The sequence below is a fragment of the Helianthus annuus genome, chromosome 5 (assembly GCF_002127325.2).
Source record: "Helianthus annuus cultivar XRQ/B chromosome 5, HanXRQr2.0-SUNRISE, whole genome shotgun sequence".
NCBI classification, from domain to species: domain Eukaryota; kingdom Viridiplantae; phylum Streptophyta; class Magnoliopsida; order Asterales; family Asteraceae; genus Helianthus; species Helianthus annuus.
The window spans coordinates 88,203,315-88,224,167 of NC_035437.2; the positions used below are offsets into that span (position 1 = coordinate 88,203,315).

The 20,853-nt window shown below is 36.9% G+C and overlaps 1 long non-coding RNA gene across 5 annotated transcripts; it reads right to left on the minus strand.

The window, feature by feature from the left end:
- Positions 1–454: 454 nt before the first annotated feature.
- LOC118492289 lies at positions 455–19,174 on the minus strand. Of its 5 annotated transcripts, none has more exons than XR_004893038.1 (4): positions 19,033–19,174; positions 12,864–17,875; positions 3,674–5,861; positions 455–911 (listed from the first exon to the last, which is right to left on the minus strand). It is a non-coding gene; the product is annotated as an uncharacterized LOC118492289 (long non-coding RNA). The 5 variants fall into 5 exon arrangements; XR_004893040.1 differs by lacking the exon at positions 455–911 and having other exon boundaries at positions 931–5,861; positions 12,864–16,413; positions 17,792–17,855; XR_004893039.1 differs by lacking the exon at positions 455–911 and having other exon boundaries at positions 931–5,861; positions 12,864–16,413; positions 17,792–17,875.
- Positions 19,175–20,853: the final 1,679 nt, after the last annotated feature.

The following is a 20,853-nucleotide window of genomic DNA, read 5'->3' on the forward strand; positions in this document are numbered from 1 at the left end:
AAAAGTGTGGCTTTATCTACTACAGAAGCTGAATACATGGTAGCAGCTGAGGCCAGTAAAGAACTTGTATGGTTGAAAGCTTTTATGAAAGAGTTAGGGAAGAATCAAGCTGACTACCCATTATATTGTGACAATGAAAGTGCACTGAAACTTGCAAAGAAACCCGTTTATCATAGGAAGACGAAGCACATAGGGATGAGGTATCATTTTGTCAGAGGATTGATCAGTGAAGGATTAATCAGTTTGAAGAATGTCCCAGGTGCTAGGAATCCAGCAGATATGTTTACCAAGGTTGTGGTGCTGGATAAGCTGAAGCTATAGCTTCAGCTGGCCTTCAGGAATAATGTTTAGAAGGCGGGGTAACTAGGGAGTTTTGAAGATCAAGGGGGATTTTCATTTACAGAAGTACAGAAGAGATGGTGCAGTTCGAGGTCCGAAGACACCAAGTGGGAGATTGTTGGAGATGTTGTCTTCAGCCCAGCCCATTAAACCCTAATGGGCTTTAAGTGTTTTAGGTCCAGTTGTTTAGTTACTTGTTTAGCAAGGGACTAACCCTAATTCTAGCCTATAAATATATCTCTTGTACTTGTAATCATTATCACTCAATAAAATACAAACCCTAGTTGCCCACGTGGACGTAGGTTACAAACTGTGACCGAACCACGTAAATCTCGTATCTACTTTTCTTATTACTTTCGTTTATTGATCGTGTGTGTGTGATCTAAATCCTAACAACAAATTATTACACTTGATTTGTATTATGCAATAGTCAAGTTTTTAATTTCAAGAACTTTGAAACGCATGATCATGCTTCAACTTTCTCGTGAAACTTCTCCAAGGAGATATTGGTTTAATACTATTCGGTTCTGCGTGTGCTTGGTCGTCCGTCCAGTTCCTGTCCTTGAGATAGCCTATCATAAACACTAAAAATAAGTAGTGTTTAAATTAAACTGTCAAATGATTTGCAATCAAACATTTGAACGAAAATATTAAAGGCAATAAATTTCATCTAAACATGTTTTTTTTTATTTCCCGGGCGGTTCAGGTTTCCGTCCGGCTGTGTCCAGCTGAAACATGCCTTTTTCTCAGCACCCTTACCTGACCGGATCAGGTTTCCACCCGGCCATGTCAGCCAAAAACGTGTTTTCATTTCAAATTACTTTTTCGGTTAGAAGTTAGTTACCCAACCGACCTGTTAGGAGGCATTCTGCATTCTAGTTTATGCCTTCAACTTTCTTATCAATATTCTACTTGTTTCTACCAACCACAACTCGAATTATGGTTGATTACTTTAGACAAACCTTAACTTTTCATTTTTTTTCATTTTTTTAATTCCGGTATGGCGGTTTACCTCAAACAACTGGCGTTTTACCTAAAACAACCGGTTAGACGTACCTGGCGCGGGTCAATGCAATGACCCGTTTTCAGTACTTTGAAAATTTATTTTCACTAGTCATGACAATACTTGTCCGTATAATAAGCTTACCTATGAGTATAACACTTAACAATAACACACGTTAAATATTACGCTCAATTGGTGATATCATTACCATTTGACTCGTATGACCCGTTAAGTCTTTGAACCATTATTAGTTTATTCTTTAGACAACTACACAAGTCCTTATATCGTTTAAATCACTAACATGGGATTTAATTGCGATATCACTTATTTGACCCATTATGACTTACGTCATCGGATCTCTTTTTTTTCTCTTTTTTTTTACGATCACTAGTTTAATCATTAACATATGATTTACTTGTCTTTTTACTCGCTCGACCCATTTTGGTTCGCGTCAGCGAGTGTTTATACAAAAACTTATTTTTACTCGCTCGACCCATTTTGGTTCGCGTCAGCGAGTGTTTATACAAAAATATTGACCTTGACCGGACTTTCCGGTTAGACTCCTCAGTCATAGGTGACATTATACCCTGTTATTCGGGTATACTCTCGTTACTTCCCAAAGACCTTATATGCGTTAGTAGCCCCAAGTCTCATAACTTATGCTACAATGTAATCATTCCTAACTCATAACCTTGACCATGATCGTAGCACGTCATGTCCAAGTTTCTTTCAACATTTCATCCTTTTCAAAATTTTCTTTTCGAAAACATGGCCTTGCACATATTGGTGCCAAAACTCGTTTCTTTTTAATATTAACTGTTTCCCAATCCATCCCATATTATTTAGGTTTGTTAAAACATTGTTTCTAACTAAAACCGAATTTTAGTTCAATGTTTTCTCTTTAACTTGTGTCAATTACTTGCATCAAGAAATTGACAACCAAACAATTCTTTTTACCGTTTTAGTTTTACACGGGGAACCGTAAATGGTTCCCACGGCTTATCTCAATTGGCCAATATGCCCCTCTTTCTTTACATCATAGGCTATTTCATTAAGATTTTACCTTTTTAAGGTAAGACCTCTAAGGTCCATTCCCTTTTATTAGTAACCCGAGGGACACCTTGGTCCGTAGACATTTATCATTATTCACGACCTTCACGACCCGAAGGTCGTGATGATCTCGTAGGCCAACATTTACCCGTGTCATTCTTTAAGTGTGTTTGGTGTTAACACACCCATTTTATGATTATAAAAATCATTTTCTCTTCATTCATTTTTTTCCACCAATCATGGCCCTTTAGACCATGAAAGGCAAATTTCTTTTTATAGCAACCATGACCCATGACCATGTTTGATCCGTATTGGCAACACCTCTGCTTCTATAGCCCCGTGGATCATTTATGCATTGGTTTTACTTGCCGGATCTATAAATCCTTTTATCACTATTATTTTCTTACACCGACCGTAGTTCATAACTATGATCGTTTTCTATTCAGGCAATACCTCTGCTTCTATGACCCCGCGGGTCATTTATACGTCGATTTTACTTGCCCTTTTTGTCAACCATGGCTCTTTAGTCCATAATGAATTAATCCAAGGATTTCCCTTTCAACTACAACCCATTACCCGGGCTCATTAACCTTGTGTTTCACACTCCCGTTACCCGGTTTGCGTTTACATTTATTTGACTCATTATGTTGTTTAAGCAGTTAAGCTTAAACCATCCACATTCTCTTCATGAGATTATTCCCTTTCCATTAACCTCGCTTTTACTACATCGGACGTATATGCGTTTATTATAAGAAGTTTAAGGCATCATGTGTTTACTAGTTACTTGGCCAAGGAAAGCAGTTAACACATGGTACATATGACCTTATTATAACTAACGCATTACCTCCCATGTAAGTAAATTCTTGGTTCATATCCGTATCTCCGATTTTATTTGGTAAAAGCTATTCTTATTGTTATTTAACAATTATTAGTTTTACTCATTTTCATCTAAAACATATAGAATGTTTTGAATTTATAAACTTTTATGCAACCATATTTATTCACGTGATCGTTACTTTTCCTCAATAGGATCTTACTGATAATGTTAACTTGGATGGTCACCCTATCTAAGTTTTAAAATCTTCACTCTTATATTTTTATTATTCACGATTGTGAATGATGCGTATTACCGGCCCAATTTCTCTTGGAAACATCATCATGGATGGTATCCCATCCGGTTTTCCCATACCTTAATCCCGTATTTAACCGTCATCCACTACGTATATGTTGCATACTACCATTTATACAATAATTTAACGCGTGCACCTGGGAGATACTCACCCTAATGGGCTTTCATTGTCGTTCGACCTTTATTCGATTACTTGATTTCGGTCCTTGGAGAGCATGCTATACTTGTCATACTTCAGACCAGTCATCATCAGATCAGTAGATCATTAGACTCTTGCCATCTTCAAATGTGAGCATTATGTTACTGAAACGTCACAAAGGATTAGTAACTTTAAAATTAATAAGCACTCGTACTATAATCAAGGCATCCTATAATACTTGTTAAGACAAGTAATTCGCTAACCATACTTGTCTTTTACCATATCTTTTCTTTTGGAGTAATGTGCGTTCACACGATAGCCCTATATTGTGTTTACAACAACATTCAACCATGGTAGACCGTTATTATTCATAAAAACTTACCGGATCACGCGACCAAGTCTCAAACCGAACACTTTAATCCTTTAAACCATGAGCTCTGAATACCACTTGTAACACTCTAACCTGTTTTGAATAATATCTTAATAAACTCAGAAAATTAGGTCCCAGTTTTTTCTTTTTACATAGAACTTATACGTCTGGGTTAACCGACAAACCAGACGATAGACATAACAAATTATTACACTTGATTTGTATTATGCAATAGTCAAGTTTTTAATTTTGAGAACTTTGAAACGCATGATCATGCTTCAACTTTCTCGTGAAACTTCTCCAAGGAGATATTGGTTTAATAGTGTTCGGTTCTGCGTGTGCTTGGTCGTCCGTCCAGTTCCCGTCCTTGAGATAGCCTATCACAAACACTAAAAATAATTTGTGTTTAAATTAAACTGTCGAATGATTTGCAATCAAACATTTGAACGAAAATATTAAACGCAATAAATTTCATCTAAACATGTTTTTTTTATTTCCCGGGCGGTTCAGGTTTCCGTCCGGCTGTGTCCAGCTGAAACATGCCTTTTTTCTCAGCACCCTTACCCGGCCGGATCAGGTTTCCACCCGGCGATGTCAGCTAAAAACGTGTTTTCATTTCAAATTACTTTTTCGGTTCGAAGTTAGTTACCCAACCGACCTGTTAGGAGGCATTCTGCATTCTAGTTTATGCCTTCAACTTTCTTATCAATATTCTACTTGTTTCTACCAACCGCAACTCGAATTATGGTTGATTACTTTAGACAAACCTTAACTTTTCATTTTTTTTCATTTTTTTAATTCCGGTATGGCGGTTTACCTCAAACGACTGGTTAGACATACCTGGCGCGGGTCAATGCAATGACCCGTTTTCAGTACCTTGAAAATTTATTTTCACTAGTCATGACAATACTTGTCCGTATAATAATCTTACCTGTGAGTATAACACTTAACAATAACACACGTTAAATATTACGCTCAATTGGTGATATCATTACCATTTGACTCGTATGACCCGTTCAGTCTTTGAACCACTATTAATTTATTCTTTAGATAACCAGACAAGTCCTTATATCGTTTAAATCACTAACTTAGGAATTAATTGCGATATCACTTATTTGACCCATTATGACTTACGTCATCGGGTCTTTTTTTTCTCTTTTTTTACGATCACTAGTTTAATCAATAACATATGATTTACTTATCTTTTTACTCGCTCGACCCATTTTGGTTCGCGTCAGCGAGTGTTTATAGAAAAACTTATTTTTACTCGCTCGACCCATTTCGGTTCGCACCAGCAAGTGTTTTATATCAAAAACTTATTTTTACTCGTTTGACCTGTTTTATTTCGCATCAACAAGTGTTTATACTAAAAACTATATTTTTACTTGCTCGACCCATTTCGGTTCGCGTCAGCAAGTGTTTTATATCAAAAACTTATTTTTACTCGTTTGACCTGTTTTATTTCGCATCAGCAAGTGTTTATACCAAAAACTATATTTTTACTTGCTCGACCCATTTTGGTTCGCGTCAGCAAGTGTTTTATATCAGAAACTTATTTTTACCCGTTTGACCCGTTTTGGTTAGCGTCAGCAAGTATTTACACCAAAAACTCCTTTTTACTTGTTTGACCCGTTTTGGTTCGCGTCAACAAGTATTTACACCAAATACTCATCCGATTCTTTGTTCGTCTTGTTCTTAACTTATTACATAAGTTGGGTTTTATTTAAGAGGTATAAGCTTTACTTACCTTGCGTTCGATCATGCCTTTTCGCGTGTTTGACCCGCTTGACCCATTCCGTTCCAAGCTCCACCTAGCTTGTTAAGAGTTAAACTATCATATAACGTAAAATCCATAAGATAATTAGATTAGTCATCATATACTATGACCATCAAACTTATGGACTTTAATAGCATATTTTCATTCAATTATATTATAGTTTTTTTTTTTTGGGTAAAGGGTTACCCCGGTTAAATTTTATATCAACCAATAAAAGAAACAGGGTGTGCTGTGACATCAACACACACTACTAGTCTTGACAAACCAAGGCTAGGAAACAAGAAACAAAACAAAACCCAACAAACGACACAGCCAAGCCAAACCGCTAAACTAGAGAAACACAACCCACAAAACTAAACAATGAGAAAACACACTAGCGACTCTTTAACCCGGATCTATCTCCAAGTTCTTCGAGATCGGCCACCTTTCCATTATCTTCTTATGATTCGGTTGCCCACCAATTTTGAGACCCATAATCCTAAGCCGAACCGTATTAGTGATTGTTTTTGAGAGAACCTCCGCACTTCGTTGAAGAGAAGAGAATAAGCGCTTGTTCCGTTCCTGCCATATATAATACGTGGATGCTGCTACCATGATTTTGCAAATAATATGCTCCAGATTCCTTGAATTTGAATTGGTTTCCAGCCATTGCATAATCGAAGACCAGGTGTTCGTTACATTCTCCATATCTACCATGTTTCTAACCAGACCCCATACCTCAGACGCATAAGTGCATTGGAAAAATAGATGGTCTCTAGAATCACGATCGTACTTGCATAAAGGACAGCACATGAGCTGCAAATTAGTAGCGCTGCCCGCTTCCCACACCGACATCCTATCTTGTGTCTTGAGTTTATTCTTGATAACCAGCCAAAGATGAAAAGAGTGACGAGGAATGCATTGAGTAAACCACACCGCATTAGCCCAAGTAACCTTATCATCTCTATACCGCAATTTGTTCCAAACCTCCGAAGATCCAAAATGCTGAGTTTTGCCTTCTAAATCTATCCAGCCGAACCGATCTTCCACGTCCGGTAAAAGTTGTGGAATATCAACATTTATAAGGACTGGGTAAATATCATACCAAGCTTCAGGCCACAACCATTGTCCAGTCTCAGAAATGATGTCAGCAACCATAGAGTTAATAGAAAAACCAGCATTCGCTATCGCCCTAGGGGAGATAAAAGAGCGAAGAGGGCTGTATGGACACCAATTATCACTCCAAGCATTAGTTTGCCGCCCACTTCGAACAGTTAGCCATATAGATGACCGAATACTAGACCGAATAGCCAAGAGTTTCCTCCATCCCCAAGTAATATTACCTTTACATTGAATCTCCCAGAAACTTTTACCTTTCAGCTTATAAGAGTGAATCCATTGAACCCACAACGATTTGCGATTCGTTATTATGCTCCAAACGTGAGACGTCAACATTGCTTTATTCACATCCATGATGCTTCTAATGCCTAAACCCCCCTCATCTTTAGGAGTACAAACATGTTTCCAAGCCACTTTTGCCCGAGCCGAACCTTGCAAACCCCCATTCCATAAAAAAGAGCGCAATTTTTTCTCCAAATCTTTAATAACACCATGAGGAAGCATAAAGACCGAAGTCCAATAAGAATACATGGCTGCCAATACCGAGTTAATAAGCTGGAGTCTTCCAGCAAAAGACAATGATTTGGATACCCAGTTATCTATTCTTCTATCAACACGTTCCAAAAGAATTTTGTAATCACTGGCCGCGAGTCTAGTTGATATCAAAGGAACTCCAAGATACCGAACCGGTAAGGAGCCTTCTTGGAAGGGCATGACTTCAAGAATTAAATTCTTAATGTGCCGAGGAACATTACTGAAGAAAGCCGTACTTTTAGAAGGACTAGGGACCAGACCCGAGATATTGGTGAACTTTCCAAGAGCATCTCTTAGATGTTTAACCGAAACACAATCTCCATGAGAGAAAACAAACAAATCATCAGCAAATGAGACACTTACTATCTTTTGTTTTGAGCAACGAGCATGAAATTTAAATGACGTCTGCGAGGCTGCTTGTTGCAAAAGAAGGGTCAAGACTTCCATCACTAGAGTGAATAAATACGGAGACAAAGGGTCTCCTTGTCGAAGGCCACGTTTTCCCGCAAAATAACCATGAAGTTCCCCATTAATATTCAGCGAGTAAGTCACCGTTGAAACACATGACATGATCCAGTTCACCATTTTACTATGAAACCCAAATCGGTTGAGGATTGTCTCTAGAAAAGACCAGTTGACTGTATCGTATGCCTTTTGGATATCAATTTTAAAAGCACATCTAGCCGGGCCTCTACTAAGATGATAATTATGCATCAGTTCCTGCGTCAGGAGAATATTATCAGTGATTTTCCTACCTGGGACAAACGCCGACTGATTAATGCTGACCAAACTTTCCAAACTCCCTTTAATCCTATCTGTGATGATCTTACTGATGCATTTAAAGAGCACATTACAGCAAGAAATAGGACGATAGTCAATAACAGAGTTTGGAGTATCCTTTTTAGGAACTAGAGCCAAGATCGTATGGTTGACTTGTTTCAGAAGTTTACCATTTTGAAAGAAATCAAGAACCGCATTCGTTACCTCATCTCCTACTATATCCCACGATTGTTTAAAGAAAGCCGATGTGAATCCATCAGGGCCCGGGGCTTTATTTTCACCAATACTAAACATGGCTGCTTTAACCTGCTCTCGAGTCACTTGTCTGACCATGTTATCAGCCGATACTTGGCTAAGGGTATTAATAAAGAGATCCTCATCATCAAAATTCTGAACTATCTGATCAGTACCCAAAAAATTCGAATAATGCTCCACAAGGGCAGTAGTAACATCCTCACCTTCAAATCGATTCCCATGGATATCATGAATACAACTAATTTTGTTTCTGAAATTTCTGCTTTTCACCACATTATGAAAATAAGCCGTATTCGAGTCACCAGCACACAGCCATTGAACCTTTGATTTTTGCTTTAGGAAACATTCTTCATCATATGCCGCCTCCTGAAAGTCATGAAGACACTTGGCAGCCCAGTCACGAGCTTCTACGTCTAGGGGATTAGTATCAACTAATTGTTGGGCCGAATCCAGCTCAATACGCAGCCTTTTAACCTTTTCATGAAGGTTCCCCTGTTGGTGTAATAGTTTGCGAAAACAAGGTTTCAGATTACTCATTTTCCTAGTCACCGAGAACATAGCATAACCTTGAATATCCTTGGCCCATTCACGAACAACATACTGCCTGAACTCCGGCTTAGCAGTCAAGAAATTCGGAAATTTAAATGGTTTCTGCTTTTTACGGGTAAGACATGGTAATTTTAAAATACAGGGGGAGTGATCAGAGACCCGAGCCGGCTTAAACAAAGCGTAAACATCAGGAAATAAATCCATAAATTTAATATTACTCATGATCCGATCTAACTTTTTGAGAACTCCAATCCCTTTTCTAGGCTTTTGGTTCCAGGTGTAATGGAGCCCATGACTCCGAACATCCACAAGTTCAGCAACTTGGATGCAATCAAAAAATTCTCTCATACTAATGGTGTGACTCGAGGGACCGTATAGACAATCCTCCATATTGAGAGCTGAGTTAAAATCCCCTAACACTACCCAAGGTTGATCGTGAGCTAATCTGGAATGCTTACAGATATCCTCCCAAAGGGATCTACGATCTTGATATTTATTTTCCGCATAGACAAAGGAACAAAGAAATCTTTTGGATTCAGCTTTAAACATAACTTGAGTGTGAATAACCTGGTCAGATTGTGAAAGCACCATGAGATCAACATCCTCTGTATTCCACCCCAAAATAATTCTGGTTCCTCTTTGACATAATCCGCCATTCGATGTCCAATTCCACCTACGAAAGACCCCCTTACAAACCTTATCAAGGTTATTAACATCTACATGAGTCTCCAGAACCGCACAAATACTCAACTGGTTTTCATCAATAAGAGTACGAACTTCGTTTTGTTTCAGGGGACGATTTAAACCCATTATATTCCAGGCAGCTACACTACCCATTAAAACCGCTTGCACCGGGAGTGCTTGCCCCCTCAGACTGAGTACTGTTAACATTATTACCCATGAATTTAGACATTTCAGTTGGTACCCGTTCCAGAACCTCCTCATTTTGTAAACCTGCTAGCTTCTCAGGACTCACACGGCGAGTATGCTCATTATCAGCCTTAGGTTGTTCACCATCTTCAACCGGAGTTAAAACCTAAAAGGAGTTCGACACCTGCATAGTTGGCTGATCATTGTTTGCTTTAGTTCCGGATGTACTCGCTCCAGAATTATTAACTTTAGGTCTATATATCACCTTCGGACGTTGTTGTTTCCTTTGGGGAAACGTTTGTCTCGCCACCCGTCTTCTATCAGTTACAAACCCTTCCTCATCTACCGAAACCTGTTTTGCCTTCCCTTTGTCAATCTTACTACATGTTTTCTCATCATGACCAAACAAACAACATGTTGCACATCGAAGCGGCCTCCATTCATATTCAACTTTGATTCGTTCCAAAATATAGCCCTCCTCGTCCATCTTAGGAATAGCAATAGAAATATAATCTTTGAGCTCAGTATCAGCATTTACCTCTATCATAGCACGGGCATAGCTACTTCTACCCCAATTCTCTGCACACATATCCGCTGTGTAAGAATCCAGTCTTTTAGGCACCCCCAACTTAGAAGCCAACAAGCTTAAACCATCATCCGAATAAACTGCAATCGGGACATTATGCATTTTGACCCAAAGAGGAAGCGTTTTAATGCCATCTTTTTTTAAGCTGACCTTCGGCGACCAAACATTAAGAAATAATGGAATTTTCCTTATCAACCACGGACCCCCTTCCAGCACTTTCATCATACCCTCCTTCTCCTCAAACTTGAAGAAAAAGAAACCCGCTGAGTTCATCATTAGCTTCGAAAACCCAAACTTCGACCAAACGTTTTTGGCATAATACTCTACCATCGGGAAAGGCAATCTATTCCCTAGAAAATAACCATATAGAACGTTCTCAAATTTATCCTGTACCTGTTGGACCACCTCTTTAGGAATAACAATGTCAGCATCATCACGTATCTCAGCCGGCTGCATGAATCTGAAATTAACCTCCCTTTTGATCCGACTCTTGGACTGGAGTTTGTCAGCATACGAACTGTTGCTATCTTTATTAGTAGGATCCCAGAAACCCTTGTCCTGAATCGTAGCACCCTTACCCGAACTAGGGTTTGCAGGGATATCGTTTTTGGCTGCCGTATAGTCACCCCCATATCCCCACGTAGTATCCACTTCCACAGGTTTTGAAATATCAAACAAACCATCAATGACCGACACATTGTTAGTAGAGAACATACCACGTCTCGGCAACAAAGGATTACCCTCAATATTGGTTACTCGCAGTCCAATCCCACGCACCGGTGGTGTGTTATCATCGTTCCCTGGTGTACCATGATCCAAAGCTTTGATCCCATCACTATTTCCCTCCATGCATGCAAGAACTAAAGAGTATCAAACAGTAACTAGAGATTTCGGCAGAAACCCTAATCAGTCGTCAAGAACCCTTTAACCTCAACAACACGAGAATCAAGAAAGTCTGCAACGAACTAGAAGACCAACCAAGAAAAAAAAAACTCAAACGAATTGGCAACAAAACCCTAGCAAGAAAACGAAACGAAACAAACCCTAAACCTGACTTCAAAAGATTAGAAACCACGGTAGAAGTCTAGAAACCTTACTCAGAAGGATCGACAACACCACAATTGCTAACCCAAATCGATCAAGAATAAGATTAGAATGAACAAGAACTAGGGTTTTCACAGGATCGCCAAATCGCCCAGAGAAGCCATCTCATCTCACTAACCGTACTTCCTCAATCGATTCGTCCAAATGATTTGTTTGTAAATTGTTCCTCCTGTTCTTTTTCTTCTTGCGACAGCCGATCAAATAAAACAAAATCAATTATATTATAGTTCAGTTTGACTTTTAGAAGTCAAACTGCCGATTCACACATATATATATATATATACACATTAACAATTTATCTCTTTTGTTCCTGTTAAAACTACTTGCATTAGTCTATATGCAAGTACCTTAGAATCATAATCACACTATATTTAGTGTGAATTATTCATCAAAAGTCATATTTATATCTAGACCAACAGTGGCCTTTAGTTAAACTTTTATAAAAACCACAATCTTAGTGTTGCACTTTTGCGCATCAGCTGTTCGTGACACATTTTGACATCTTTAACAATTGAATCAGCTTTTCATGTTCAAAGATATATTGTAGAGGACTCGAATACCTTTCCAAGCATATATGGCACACCCTCTAACGATTTTTCTGTGATTTTATACAATTTTTCAAAAATCTGGACAGCAACTTATTTTTGTGTAATAACTTCCCACTTAGCTACTGAAATCGACAATTTTGACCCGTTTAACCTTAAATTCAGTTTTGTATACTTAAAGCGAGTTGAAGTATACCTCAAACCTTTCCAACCAACTATAATATACTCACATTAGACGATTACGTCATTTTATACAGTATTATAAAGTTCGTGATCCATTCTATTTATCTACACTTCCCTTAGGCATTTTCACAAACACCTAGTGTGCATACTACATCATACATGGTTATTTCATTCACTATACATCTAGCAAGTAACCAATTCATGAACTTATCACTTTTACTCATCCTAACCACCAAATTAGGCTATCTTTGTAATCAACTTGCAAATCAACTTAACTAATAAGCATCATGCATAACACATAGGGTATAATTCTCATACAATCCATGCTAATAACATAGAAGTACAATCATTCTAGTAACATCAAGCTACTAATAAAAACCAAAATCATCATCTATTGACATTAACCAATTTCAAGTATGAAACTATCACAACACTATTACACATGTTCAAGGTAGGATATATAATCATTCCATTCCATGAAATTAACTTAATTTAGTCAAACCCCACTTGTGGATTACGGAATTTAGAAGAGATTGGTGTTAAGGTTCTTACCAAATGCTTAAACCATGAAGATGAACCCTCCTGGTCACACGTTTCCTCTTTGCTACCTTCAATTTGATGAATTTCATCACCAATTGGAGTGCCATCCCTTGGGCTGAACTCACGTGACCACCCAAAATGGGATTCCTGGTCTTTTTTTTTCTTTTGTTTAGTCTCATATTTACAAGAAAGGTCCCTCATCTAAGCCTTTATATACATCAATTTATCACATAAATGGACTAATCGTGTTTTTTATAGGTTTTCAACACAATAAACTCTAAAGTCCACATTTTATAAACGTTACATCTCAATCTTTTTGTGGACAAACCTAGTCCCCACTGTTTCGGGTCCTGGTTCGACGGACCCGGTTTAATTTAAGTTCCGGTAGTCCGAGTCTTTTGATAAACTTTATCTTCCGAGAAAGGCATTCATTTTCCATTAATTAAACATTAGATTTATTTATTTAAATCCTAATGTTTACAGGTTAACTTTTACCACCAACGATATTTTACCCTCTCATCCGCGGTTAATTTGGTTTAATTGCCAAGCCTCTTTTGGGGTGTTACAAGTCTACCCCACTTAACGAGGTTTCGTCCTGAAACCTTTCTTACGTAGTTCCTTGGGTTAAACCCAATGAACTTAGTTTTGGTTTTCGTTTGAGCGTTGCTCACATTTTAATCATTCAATAAGCTTACTAGGAAGGTATGGTAGTGTTTTTTTTTGGACTCTAAAGTGGTGGCCGACCTCCTTCCGATGTTCTTTTCTTGCTCTTTTTCTTGATCGTCACCTTTGTTCTCAAGGCGTCCATCCGTTCAGTCAAGAACTATCATACGCCTTGCCACATGCACCTTTCATGTGTAAGGACTCATGGGTCGTTACTTTTATCTTGTACTTATTCTCTTTATTATCTATCTTGGCGAGTTACCCTCTGGCCACTCGATCATATGAATCTGTCAACATGTTTATTCCGCTCTAATCCTATTAAGACAAGCGCAAGATTAAGTTATAAGCAAAATATTGACCTTGACCGGACTTTCCGGTTAGACTCCTCAGTCATAGGTGACATTATACCCTGTTATTCGGGTATACTCTCGTTACTTCCCAAAGACCTTATATGCGTTAGTAGCCCCAAGTCTCATAACTTATGCTACAATGTAATCATTCCTAACTCATAACCTTGACCATGATCGTAGCACGTCATGTCCAAGTTTCTTTCAACATTTCATCCTTTTCAAAATTTTCTTTTCGAAAACATGGCCTTGCACCTATTGGTGCCAAAACTCGTTTCTTTTTAATATTAACTGTTTCCCAATCCATCCCATATTATTTAGGTTTGTTAAAACATTGTTTCTAACTGAAACCGAATTTTAGTTCAACGTTTTCTCTTTAACTTGTGTCAATTACTTGCATCAAGAAATTGACAACCAAACAATTCTTTTTACCGTTTTAGTTTTACACGGGGAACCGTAACTGGTTCCCACGGCTTATCTCAATTGGCCAATATGCCCCTCTTTCTTTACATCATAGGCTATTTCATTAAGATTTTACCCTTTTAAGGTAAGACCTCTAAGGTCCATTCCCTTTTATTAGTGACCCGAGGGACACCTTGGTCCGTAGACATTTATCATTATTCACGACCTTCACGACCCGAAGGTCGTGATGATCTCGTAGGCCAACATTTACCCGTGTCATTCTTTAAGTGTGTTTGGTGTTAACACACCCATTTTATGATTATAAAAATCATTTTCTCTTCATTCATTTTTTTCCACCAATCATGGCCCTTTAGACCATGAAAGGCAAATTTCTTTTTATAGCAACCATGACCCATGACCATGTTTGATCCGTATTGGCAACACCTCTGCTTCTATAGCCCCGTGGGTCATTTATGCATTGGTTTTACTTGCCGGATCTATAAATCCTTTTATCACTATTATTTTCTTACACCGACCGTAGTTCATAACTATGATCGTTTTCTATTCAGGCAATACCTCTGCTTCTATGACCCCGCGGGTCATTTATACGTCGATTTTACTTGCCCTTTTTGTCAACCATGGCTCTTTAGTCCATAATGAATTAATCCAAGGATTTCCCTTTCAACTACAACCCATTACCCGGGCTCATTAACCTTGTGTTTCACACTCCCGTTACCCGGTTTGCGTTTACATTTATTTGACTCATTATGTTGTTTAAGCAGTTAAGCTTAAACCATCCACATTCTCTTCATGAGATTATTCCCTTTCCATTAACCTCGCTTTTACTACATCGGACGTATATGCGTTTATTATAAGAAGTTTAAGGCATCATGTGTTTACTAGTTACTTGGCCAAGGAAAGAAGTTAACACATGGTACATATGACCTTATTATAACTAACGCATTACCTCCCATGTAAGTAAATTCTTGGTTCATATCCGTATCTCCGATTTTATTTGGTAAAACCTATTCTTATTGTTATTTAACAATTATTAGTTTTACTCATTTTCATCTAAAACATATAGAATGTTTTGAATTTATAAACTTTTATGCAACCATATTTATTCACGTGATCGTTACTTTTCCTCAATAGGATCTTACTGATAATGTTAACTTGGATGGTCACCCTATCTAAGTTTTAAAATCTTCACTCTTATATTTTTATTATTCACGATTGTGAATGATGCGTATTACCGGCCCAATTTCTCTTGGAAACATCATCATGGATGGTATCCCATCCGATTTTCCCATACCTTAATCCCGTATTTAACCGTCATCCACTACGTATATGTTGCATACTACCATTTATACAATAATTTAACGCGTGCACCTGGGAGATACTCACCCTAATGGGCTTTCATTGTCGTTCGACCTTTATTCGATTACTTGATTTCGGTCCTTGGAGAGCATGCTATACTTGTCATACTTCAGAGCAGTCATCATCAGATCGGTAGATCATTAGACTCTTGCCATCTTCAAATGTGAGCATTATGTTACTGAAACGTCACAAAGGATTAGTAACTTTAAAATTAATAAGCACTCGTACTATAATCAAGGCATCCTATAATACTTGTTAAGACAAGTAATTCGCTAACCATACTTGTCTTTTACCATATCTTTTCTTTTGGAGTAATGTGCGTTCACACGATAGCCCTATATTGTGTTTACAACAACATTCAACCATGGTAGACCGTTATTATTCATAAAAACTTACCGGATCACGCAACCAAGTCTCAAACCGAACACTTTAACCCTTTAAACCATGAGCTCTGAATACCACTTGTAACACTCTAACCTGTTTTGAATAATATCTTAATAAACTCAGAAAATTAGGTCCCAGTTTTTTCTTTTTACATAGAACTTATACGTCTGTGTTAACCGACAAACCAGACGATAGACATAACAAATTATTACACTTGATTTGTATTATGCAATAGTCAAGTTTTTAATTTTGAGAACTTTGAAACGCATGATCATGCTTCAACTTTCTCGTGAAACTTCTCCAAGGAGATATTGGTTTAATAGTGTTCGGTTCTGCGTGTGCTTGGTCGTCCGTCCAGTTCCCGTCCTTGAGATAGCCTATCACAAACACTAAAAATAATTTGTGTTTAAATTAAACTGTCGAATGATTTGCAATCAAACATTTGAACGAAAATACTAAACGCAATAAATTTCATCTAAACATGTTTTTTTTATTTCCCGGGCGGTTCAGGTTTCCGTCCGGCTGTGTCCAGCTGAAACATGCCTTTTTTCTCAGCACCCTTACCCGGCCGGATCAGGTTTCCACCCGGCCGGATCAGGTTTCCACCCGACCATGCCAGCTAAAAACGTGTTTTCATTTCAAATTACTTTTTCGGTTCGAAGTTAGTTACCCAACCGACCTGTTAGGAGGCATTCTGCATTCTAGTTTATGCCTTCAACTTTCTTATCAATATTCTACTTGTTTCTACCAACCGCAACTCGAATTATGGTTGGTTACTTTAGACAAACCTTAACTTTTCATTTTTTTTCATTTTTTTAATTCCGGTATGGCGGTTTACCTCAAACGACTGGTTAGACATACCTGGCGCGGGTCAATGCAATGACCCGTTTTCAGTACCTTGAAAATTTATTTTCACTAGTCATGACAATACTTGTCCGTATAGTAACCTTACCTGTGAGTATAACACTTAACAATAACACACGTTAAATATTACGCTCAATTGGTGATATCATTACCATTTGACTCGTATGACCCGTTCAGTCTTTGAACCATTATTAATTTATTCTTTAGATAACTAGACAAGTCCTTATATCGTTTAAATCACTAACATGGGAATTAATTGCGATATCACTTATTTGACCCATTATGACTTACGTCATCGGGTCTTTTTTTTCTCTTTTTTTACGATCACTAGTTTAATCATTAACATATGATTTACTTATCTTTTTACTCGCTCGACCCATTTTGGTTCGCGTCAGCGAGTGTTTATAGAAAAACTTATTTTTACTCGCTCGACCCATTTCGGTTCGCACCAGCAAGTGTTTTATATCAAAAACTTATTTTTACTCGTTGACCCGTTTTATTTCGCATCAACAAGTGTTTATACCAAAAACTATATTTTTACTTGCTCGACCCATTTCGGTTCGCGTCAGCAAGTGTTTTATATCAAAAACTTATTTTTACTCGTTTGACCTGTTTTATTTCGCATCAGCAAGTGTTTATACCAAAAACTATATTTTTACTTGCTCGACCCATTTCGGTTCGCGTCAGCAAGTGTTTTATATCAGAAACTTATTTTTACCCGTTTGACCCGTTTTGGTTCGCGTCAGCAAGTATTTACACCAAAAACTCCTTTTTACTTGTTTGACCCGTTTTGGTTCGCGTCAACAAGTATTTACACCAAATACTCATCCGATTCTTTGTTCGTCTTGTTCTTAACTTATTACATAAGTTGGGTTTTATTTAAGAGGTATAAGCTTTACTTACCTTGCGTCCGATCATGCCTTTTCGCGTGTTTGACCCGCTTGACCCATTCCGTTCCAAGCTCCACCTGGCTTGTTAAGAGTTAAACTATCATATAACGTAAAATCCACAAGATAATTAGATTAGTCATCATATACTATGACCATCAAACATATGGACTTTAATAACATATTTTCATTCAATTATATTATAGTTCAGTTTGACTTTTAGAAGTCAAACTGCCGATTCACATATATATATATATATATACACATTAACAATTTATCTCTTTTGTTCCCGTTAAAACTACTTGCATTAGTCTATATGCAAGTACCTTAGAATCATAACCACACTATATTTAGTGTGAATTATTCATCAAAAGTCATATTTATATCTAGACCAACAATGGCCTTTAGTTAAACTTTTATAAAAACCACAATCTTAGTGTTGCACTTTTGCGCATCAGCTGTTCGTGACACATTTTGACATCTTTAACAATTGAATCAGCTTTTCATGTTCAAAGATATATTGTAGAGGACTCGAATACCTTTCCAAGCATATATGGCACACCCTCTAACGATTTTTCTGTGATTTTATACAATTTTTCAAAAATCTGGACAACAACTTATTTTTGTGTAATAACTTCCCACTTAGCTACTGAAATCGACAATTTTGACCCGTTTGACCTTAAATTCAGTTTTGTATACTTAAAGCGAGTTGAAGTATACCTCAAACCTTTCCAACCAACTATAATATACTCACATTAGACGACTACGTCATTTTATACAGTATTATAAAGTTCGTGATCCATTCTATTTATCTACACTTCCCTTAGGCATTTTCACAAACACCTAGTGTGCATACTACATCATACATGGTTATTTCATTCACTATACATCTAGCAAGTAACCAATTCATGAACTTATCACTTTTACTCATCCTAACCACCAAATTAGGCTATCTTTGTAATCAACTTGCAAATCAACTTAACTAATAAGCATCATGCATAATACATAGGGTATAATTCTCATACAATCCATGCTAATAACATAGAAGTACAATCATTCTAGTAACATCAAGCTACTAATAAAAACCAAAATCATCATCTATTGACATTAACCAATTTCAAGTATGAAACTATCACAACACTATTAGACATGTTCAATGTAGGACATATAATCATTCCATTCCATGAATTTAACTTAATTAGTCAAAACCACTTGTGGATTACGGAATTTAGAAGAGATTGGTGTTAGGGTTCTTACCAAATGCTTAAACTATGAAGTTGAACCCTCCTGGTCACACATTTCCTCTTTGCTACCTTCAATTTGATGAATTTCATCACCAATTTGGGGTTTTTAGTGTTGAATCAACTTAGGAGTGCCATCCCTTGGGCTGAACTCACGTGACCACCCAAAATGGGATTCCTGGTCTTTTTTTTGCTTTTGTTTAGTCTCATATTTACAAGAAAGGTCCCTCATCTAAGCCTTTATATATACATATAGATTTAACCCCAAATCAAATTTTAACCCTTAATATTAACCAAGAGTTAAGTGTTTTATCCACCATTATTTAACCCCGTAAATGTTTATTTACATATGTCACACCCCGACCACGTAAAACAACAAATCATGGCGGAATCGTCGGGGAGTGTTGTAACAGAATCATTGTTTCATAACACATGGAAAATTAAATGTTGTTTTATTGATTAAAAGAAGTTACAATGTCTTAATAACAAGGAATCATAACATAATTAACTAGTCTTCCATCTTTTATTGTCACTAAGGCCCGAGTCTGCCTATGTGTATCTTGATCAATCCTATGCATCATTTACTGAAACACATGTGAAAATAGGTACGTCAGCATAAAAATGTCTGTGAGATACATATGTTTTATTGATTTAGGATTCATGACTTATAAGTTTAAAGAAAATGTTTAACAAAAGTTAGTCATGATCCTTGTAAAATGTTTTCTTTTATAAATTATACATAAGTGATAAGAAATCAGATGATATAAAAGAACAATGCATAATGAGATGAATAACTAAGTAAAAATGAGTTTGTATAAAATATGTTGTTTGTAAAACAATGCTTTATGAAGATATGATATAAGTGTAAAATGTATTATGTCTAACTTGAAATGGTTTAAATAACGCTACTATATGTAATACCATAAAAGCACTTATATATAGGAAGTACCAGCGGCGTATCCACCATGCTTTTATCTTATTACACACGCCTTGTTATTTAAATCACTTACCAAACAAACCACCCAAAATGTAATGTCAAATAAATGTTGAAATGTTATTGTGTAAACAAATGTAATGTATAGTGAATAAAAGCATTTATTGATTAAAAGCATTTACTCAACCCTATAAGAAAGAAATGTACAAAACAATGCATTTGATAAATTATGATCAAAAGTTATGTTTTGTAAAATAATGCATGCTTTACTGATACAAACATCTATACGGTATTGTGAAAATGCATACATCCAAGCCTTGAGACTGTGGCGATAAACCCTTAACCGAAGTTAAAGGTTTATCTAAATTATGTGTATCGAATTCGGTCATTCCATCCATCCAAACAAACCTAGGATTTCAGGAACGGGAGTCGTCAATTCCTATGGTACCACTACCTACTAACGAACGGCGTGATCAATGTTAATGAATGTATTTTTATCCCATTTAAACAAACCAAATGTCATACCAAAATGTAAGCATGTTTTATGAAAATAATGTACCTAGTATGCTAAGTGAACATACAAGGTAGAAATGTAAAACAATGTGTCCATATGTTACGAGAACATATGCAACAGAAATGCAATGTAAAACAATGTACTAAGTATGCAACAAATGAACATACATAGCATAAAATGTAATGTAAAACAATGTACTACGTATGCACTAAATGGACATACATAGCATAAAATGTAATGTAAAACGATGTACAAGTATGCACTAAATGGACATACATAGCAAAAACATAATGAAATCATGTACTATAAGTGTACTAATGAACATAACAAGCATATGATATAAAAACATGAAAAGCACGAAAGTAACAAGTAGGCACATGTGTTTCACC